Source organism: Halichoerus grypus, chromosome 2 (assembly GCF_964656455.1).
Source record: "Halichoerus grypus chromosome 2, mHalGry1.hap1.1, whole genome shotgun sequence".
Lineage (NCBI taxonomy): Eukaryota > Metazoa > Chordata > Mammalia > Carnivora > Phocidae > Halichoerus > Halichoerus grypus.
The window spans coordinates 103686447-103694071 of record NC_135713.1 but is presented as its reverse complement, the minus strand read 5'-3'; positions in this window follow the sequence as shown (position 1 = coordinate 103694071).

The window sequence follows — 7625 nt, the reverse complement described above, 5'->3', positions numbered from 1 at the left end:
CCTGCTCTTTATAGAAAGCAATATTCTAACTCCTGAGATTAGAAAGAACTGAGGGCCAACATGTAATGTGTAGAAAGTAAGGCTATAAGTCAAAAGAAAGAATAGACAAGAAAACTGGGCTCTTACAAAGCTTATAATGATAAGAGCAAAAATTTGATGGATAGTTTATGCCAAACATTCTTCAAGGCACTTTATCTGTAGTAACTCTTCTAATCCTTATAAACAGCTCTATAGAGTAGGCTCTATTACTATTTCCATTTTACAAATGAGGAGGAGATCTGAAGTTTAGAACAGTTAAATAATTTGTCCAGGTCACACAGTAAGTAGAAGAGCTAGAATTCAAAACAAGAGTGACTCCCAGAGTTTCTGTCCTTGATCACTAGGATACCATGCCTCTCATTACATAAGCCAGATTGTTTTATGGTATACCTGATACTGACCTACAACGTTTATAATCTAGTGAGGCAAAGGGGGAAGACGACACCCAAAAATAAAGTACAGACAACAGTGATTTCATTTGAAACGAATTATATATGTAAAAATGCTGGTATGAACCAAAATTTCAGTTTGGTGGCATTAATCTAGAACTGCTTCATGGCAGAGGCAATTTTAACCATAATTTGGAAGGAAGGGAGAACATGGCATCGAGAAGACAGGTCATGCTTCAGGTGGAGAGGACATTGTGCAGACAAGTGATTAAGATAAATGCCGGAGACAGCAATGTGTCTACATAATGCCAAAACATCTGGTCAATTCAGTTAAAAAAAAAATCTCTATCAATGTAGTGAATTTCTTCAGTCAATCCAGATGTTTGGCATCTTGTAGACAAAACATCCAGATGATTAACTGAAGATTTGACAGAGTTGACTGGATTAACCAGATGTTATAGCATTGTATAGACATGGTGTCAGGACGTTTGCTTGGCTGGAGTGGAGTCCAGCTGTAAAGGAGATAATGGTGCAGGCAATGAGAGGAGGCTTTGGAGCAGAGGACCTGGAGGTTCGATTTGATGCAACTGGGAGCTGCTGGAGAAGGAGTGTGATGGAAATGATGCTTCAGGAAGAGGATTCTAACAACTCTGAGAAATTTAAAAAAAAAAAAGAAATGGTGAGAGGAAAAGCTGTAGACAGGAAAGAGGATGTTAGGAGAGTGCAGGTGTGTGTGAGGTAATTAGAGCCTGGACCAGAATCAGGCTTGGGAAAGCAACAGGAAGGAGCGGATCTGAAAAACATTACAGAAAAAGAACAGGAAGTCATGATGGCTAGACAAGGGAGTGAAACTGCACATCACCCTAAGGTTGGAAGTGCTGAGGCCTGGGAAAGCAGCTGCCTTCAGCCTCACCACAGTAGTGAAACAAGAGGGGATCCCCAAGAGACTCTTCCCCTCAACCTCTGTTTCAGAGGCCACAGCCAGGCCCATAGGCAGAGGGAACTTGAGCCACAAACACATCTCTCATACTAAGTAAGGGTCCTTGATCCTTTATGAGCCACCTACACTGATTTCCCTTCAAGTCCAATTTCATAAAAGGATTGAGAATGCTGGATTCAGGTTGTCAGGTAGACATGATTTCAATGAAAAGCCTAAAAATATGGTATTTTAATGGCATTTGCTTTTATACAGCATATAATGTAAACTTAAGATGTATAGGGGTATGAGTAAATTAGATGAAGTGAGATTATGAAAATTTACACAATACATATATAACTTGACAGATTGACATTCTTTTTTTTTTTTTTTAAGATTTTATTTATTTATTTGACAGAGAGAGAGGGAGCAAAAGTAGGCAGAGAGAGAGGGAGAAGCAGGCTCTCTGCTGAGCAGGGAGCCCAATGCAGCGCTGGATCCCAGGACTCTGGGATCATGACCTGAGCCAGAGGCAGACGCTTAACCAACCGAGCCACCCAGGCGCCCCCATCGACAGATTGACATTCTAAAAGCCTGTTAACAGAAACAAATTAATGGCTGAATCTAAGAAGTTACAATATATTTTTTTTAAATCCTTAATTTATGAAAGCTTGGAATGTTCAACCCTTGGTATTTTGCAGATTTTTTTTTAAATTCCAAGTATCTGGGCGCCTGGGTGGCTCAGATGGTTAAGCGTCTGCCTTAGGCTCAGGTCATGATCTCAGGGTCCTGGGATCGAGTCCCACATCGGGCTCCCTGCTCCTTGGGAGCCTGCTTCTCCCTCTGCCTCTCTCTCTCTCTGTGTCTCTCATGAATAAATAAAAAAAATTAAAAAAAAAATTCCAAGTATCTTATTTGATAAGAATCAAGTTTATAAGGAGACACAAATTCCAATCTGTTAGATTTAAACTATGCTAGTTGTATAATAGCGTGCTCATGTGTATTAAAAAAAGTATTCTAAATATCCATGCAATTCATGGCTTTACAAATTTGCCGTTTCAAATATTTACAGCCCCAGGCTTATCAGCCTACGTAGCTGTTGTGTGCCCTTTACAAACACACCCAGGTTTTCTTCAACTACTCCCTTGTTCATTTCAACAGAGAAAGAACCTTCAATAGAAGTTAATCTCTCTTTGTTCATGGTTTGGTACAAAACTGAAAATCAATCTCTATTTCTCTCTTTCCTCCCCACTCCTCCAACCAGAAGAATAAAACAGAATGTAAGATCATAAATATCTGAACATGTTTCAGAGTCACCCTGGAGGAGGCAGAGGGGCAGGAAACTTGTTAAAATCAATTTCCCAGGCCTCAGAAATGACAAGTCCCTTGATCTGAGGTAGGAACCCAAGAAGCTATTGTTTTTTGTTTGATTTTTAACAAGCTCTCCCAACTAATTCTGATGCCTGGTTTCTGAAAATTGTACTTAGACGGGCTGCCCTAAAGCAGAATGCTTGAGAATGGAAAACAACTATTGGACGTGTGAACCTAAAATGGTTAAAACAGATTTAAATTTTATTTTCTTAACCCAAGAAATCACATCCCTTCATTATTCCTTTATATAATAAGCTCCTAGGTAAATTCACTGTGTTCTTTGATATGCAGAATTTTCCAGAGAAACAACATAAAGTTAAGTACACCTATGCAATCAACCTGAGCAGCCTAGAAGACAAGGAGGACAGCTTGTCTGTTCTCAGTTCACAGCACTTCCCACTAGAGCCCTTCCCCAACACAATGTTTACATGATGGGGAAATGTAACAAATGATCTTGGTAAATCTCTCTAGTGCTCCAAGGCTAAGTGAGTCACTTATTTATCAAATAGAAAAAAAAAAAAAAAAAAAAAAAACAGTTGAGTTCACTGAAACAATGGGTAATTTATCCAGGTATTTCAATATAACCTTCCCACAGCCATCGTTTTATAAGAAATACCTTGAAATTAGTAGATAGCTAACTAGTTATCCAAAAGTAAATCAGTGAAATATTCCCCGGCGGAACATCAAGATTAGAGTGTGTTCTTTACACACCATCTCTCAGGTGCCACTGTTTTGGCCGCACCAACTACACTACAGTACAAGAAAGATCAGTGGATTTTTTTTTCCCGGTACTATCGCTCCATTGGCCTTAAAATCAACTCATTCTCTTAAATCTTCTTCCAAGGATATAGGAAAGAAAATAAATTGGGAGTATTTTGTTAGAGGCCCTCATTACCCAAGGTGTCACAATTGAAAGTCAAATTTACTTTTTATGTGCTTCAAATGATGCTTTTGAAACACATCGAAGATATTACAAGTAAGCCAAGTGGTTTGGACTTGAGCAGTGATTCTTTCCCACTTATCCATTCTCCTGCCACTTTCAAATCTCATCTAGCAACCACAGAAAATGACCTCATGCCCAAGTGGGAGAAAGTCAGGACAGGATAGGATTGCAAAAGAAAACCTTCATGAATTTTCAAAGCACAGAAAGTACCTGCATTCTGATATAGGTTAAAACAGAGAGAAAGATTCATTTCCAGGATCTCCTTCTTATCACCCACATAAAAATATTAATCTTCAAGGCCTCCATCTTAACCACAGTACTGATAAGGGTAAAATAATAAACGTATTCTCTTTAGAGTATTTCACTGATTCCACAGCTTTGACATTATAGCATTGAAATGCCTTTTGAGTACTGTACTTTTTTTTCTTCAGGGTCATTACTAGCCCATATGGTGCCTTTGTGTGAATTAGAAAAAGGCACTCATTCCCCAAGACACTTTACTTCCATATGTCAGAAAATTGTGATAATATACTGACTTTGTTTGAACAGGACACTTCACCACATCTGCAAGAAAAACTGAGATGATAAATATCAAATCTATGTTGCTGGTGATGTGAATCATGTCCCTTTACTCAGGATACCCTTGTGCAATGATCAACAACAGCTCTTCCTTCTCTCCCCCTTCACTGTCAGGCTTCTCCATGTGCTAGCCAGCCCAAATGGTCCCGAGAATCTTACTGAAACTCTAGTAAACTGCTCTCTCAAACATCACTCATGATATTCTTCCTGCCAAGTTCAAATCTACCTTCTTGGAATTCTCTCCTCCTACTTTTAATCCTGATTTCTCTTTCTCCCTTTCCTACTAGCGATTCTTGTTCTGTTTCTGTTTTCTGTGGGCTCTGTTCTTAGGCTCTAGTTCTGAGGAATCTGGTCAATATTCCCTGAGATAAAATGGCCTTTGGAGCTAAGGCATTTGGCAGGTGGAAGCTAAAAGGACTGCCTATTCCACACAACTTAGCCTGTACCACTTCACTGTTTCCCATAGCAAATATTCCAGTAAATATTAGCTTCCTGTAAAACTTTGGGCATAGGCCTCTAGATTCAGTGACCAGACAATAACCTGTGACTTGTGCCAGATGTTCCATCTCATGTGCAGAGGCCCATTACTTGTTCAGGAAACGGATCTGGAAGTTCAGACTCCACAGTAACCGAAGAGACTTCTGTCAGCCACTCTCCAAGATCACAGCCCTCTGCCTCTGGCCTCCAACATTTTGCAGCACTCTGAGAAAGATGGTTCTTCCCCAAGCCTACAATTCAAAAGCCACCCAGTAAGATGAGGAACAAAGACATTCTTTGCAGCCCTGTAAGCTGTATGAGTAGCTAAAGTGTCTCTCTACAGGCTAAGGACAGGCCCAAGTTTAAGAATTAGATCTTCATGCCCTACCAGGTTGGGGGAAGATCGTGTTCCTGAATGACATTCTACTATGTCCATGACCTGCTTCCAGCTCCTGGGTGAACCCTCTCTGTATGCATAATGTGGGAAAGTATTTAGTGCCTCTCTTCAAACAAAACCTTCTCTCTGCTAATAGGGGTTAGCAATATGCTAGAATGGAAAACATACCCCTCTTCTCTCTCCTTCTCCCTCCTTTAAATATGTAAGACAATGTCTCCTGAACTTACTAGAAAGAACTACCTAAAGAGGCAGCCATTTCAAAATCCATGGTGACCAAAGAAGTCCTCCAGCACCTGAATGCCCATTCCCTTTGCCTTGTATCCCACATTATCCTCACTGTTGGTGAGTAAAACATGTCCCACCAATAAGGGAAAAAATGTTTTGTTTTGTTTTTCTACAAGTGCACTTTTCCTCCAACCATCTTAGGTGCAAAAAAATGAAGTAAACATTGACCTAAAAATGTTAAAGCACCTTCAAGAACCAAGCAGTTTTTTTCCCCTTCTCAGCCAATATGATGCAGGCAAGGTTTGACATTTCCAATGAAGTCTAAAATTACAATAGGGCTAAAAAAATAATCTTAGTGGCCACTGGCCTGACATGAGTCTGGTTAAACCTTAAGGAAACTCTTCCAAGATAGGAATTAGATGCTTCAAAATTTGTTGGAATGTGGTCAACAGAAAAATAAAATTTTAAAACCTGGTTTGCTTGCCTGAAGGACCTCCATGAGGTAGACTCTATACAGGAAACAATTCCATCTTCCAGAGTGAATATTCACTCATTTTCTTTTCCAGCCAGGAGTTTGTAAGAAGCCAGCAGGCAATGCAGTCATGTGGTAATGTCCTTCCCACTGCCAAGATGGATTAATGCTGGGAGAGTTTACAACTGGTGAGTAATCAGTAGTGCTTGCAGACCCTCCAAGATCCCCAAGGTGTGATTATTTTCATACGTAGACTTCTGTCATCATCCTCCAAAGGGTGCTTTGTCATTTCCTTTACTCTTCCCTCACTGGACTCTCAAGCCCATGTTACAAGGACGACATAGTTTCCAAGTCATTGCCAATCTCCTTCTCAAACCAAGTTGGTGAGCACTTTAGAGATACCGCTAAAATGTGAAGGCTATATTAACAAAATTATACTAGTTTTTTTTAATGATTCTGGAAAGGTATGAATAGTTGTTTATTAAAATAAGATTTAGAACCTAACTCTCCTCTAGACCCACTGATGTGGTTTATCATGTGCCTACCTAATCCTCAGGTTGATATCAAGGTGTCAAGGAACTATTAAGATCTCAGACTATGAATAACTAAATTGAAACAACAACCCCGGGGACGCCCAGGTGGCTCAGTTGGTTGAGCATCCAACCCTTGATTTCGGCTCAGGTCATGAGATGAGCCCTGCATTAGGCTCCCCGCTCAGCAGGGAGTCTGCTTGGGATTCTCTTTCCCTCTGTCCCTCCCTCCGCTTGTGTGTGCACCTGTCTCTCTCTCTAAAATAAATGAATAAATCTTAAAAAAAAAAAAAAAGACCCCAATTATCTAAGATGTGAGTTTTCAATTTTAATTGCTCTTTGCATATTTTAGCATTTACCGTCATTCATTCCTAAGTTTCTCTTAACCACCACACCACTCTTTGACTTGCATTCAGCTCCACTCTGGGAATAAAGAGGCCTCTGAAATGGGAAGTCTCACATCAGAAGAGCTCACATTCTGCAGTCAAACAACCTTATGTTCAAGTTCTATCTCTGCTACCAACTAGTCGGGAATTCTTTGACGATTCACCTAAATTCTATGAGCTTTGGTTTCCTCATCTGTAAACTGGACATACGGTTTACCTCAAAAGACTGTTGTGAGGGATTAAATTGGCTCATTCTTGTAACATGTTTAGCACAGTGCTCAATAAATGCTAACCACGACATCATTTGTATTAGCAATTATTACTAATATTATTATTACCTCCTTCACTCAAAGCTTACTAAATTTAGAACTCTTGTCTAAGAGTGAGTTTTAGATTCCTATAAGCTTTAACTTACAGCTGTTCCCTGCTGGTGGAGCTGGGAATCAGGTCGGTGGATGCTCAGCAGAGCTGTGCAGCCACTTTGGATTGTCCTGTTACTATCCCTCTCCACTGGTTGTTCCTTGACCTGAGCCTAACACCCTTCCCTGGGGCTAATGGACCTGCAAGTCTTTGCTTCCTAGTCACTCAAGAGGTAGGTACCTCCGTCCTCTTCCCAGATCCCTTCAGCTCTGTGTCCCAAGTCTTAAGGTCATACCCTACAATAATGGTATAATTTTGGCAAACTGGGCCAAATATATCTCCAGAACCTCATAAATTCTGATCAGCAACTCCAACCCCAGGCACACTGTATTGCCCCTGATTCACAGAAGCCCAAGCCATAAACTAGCCTTTGCTGATGTCAGAATCTCCCAAGAGTTTTGAAAAACACAGATGCCTGCCCCAATCCCAACCCTGGAAGTCTGTATTTTTAATTTGCCTGGGTGATTCTGATGATAACCCC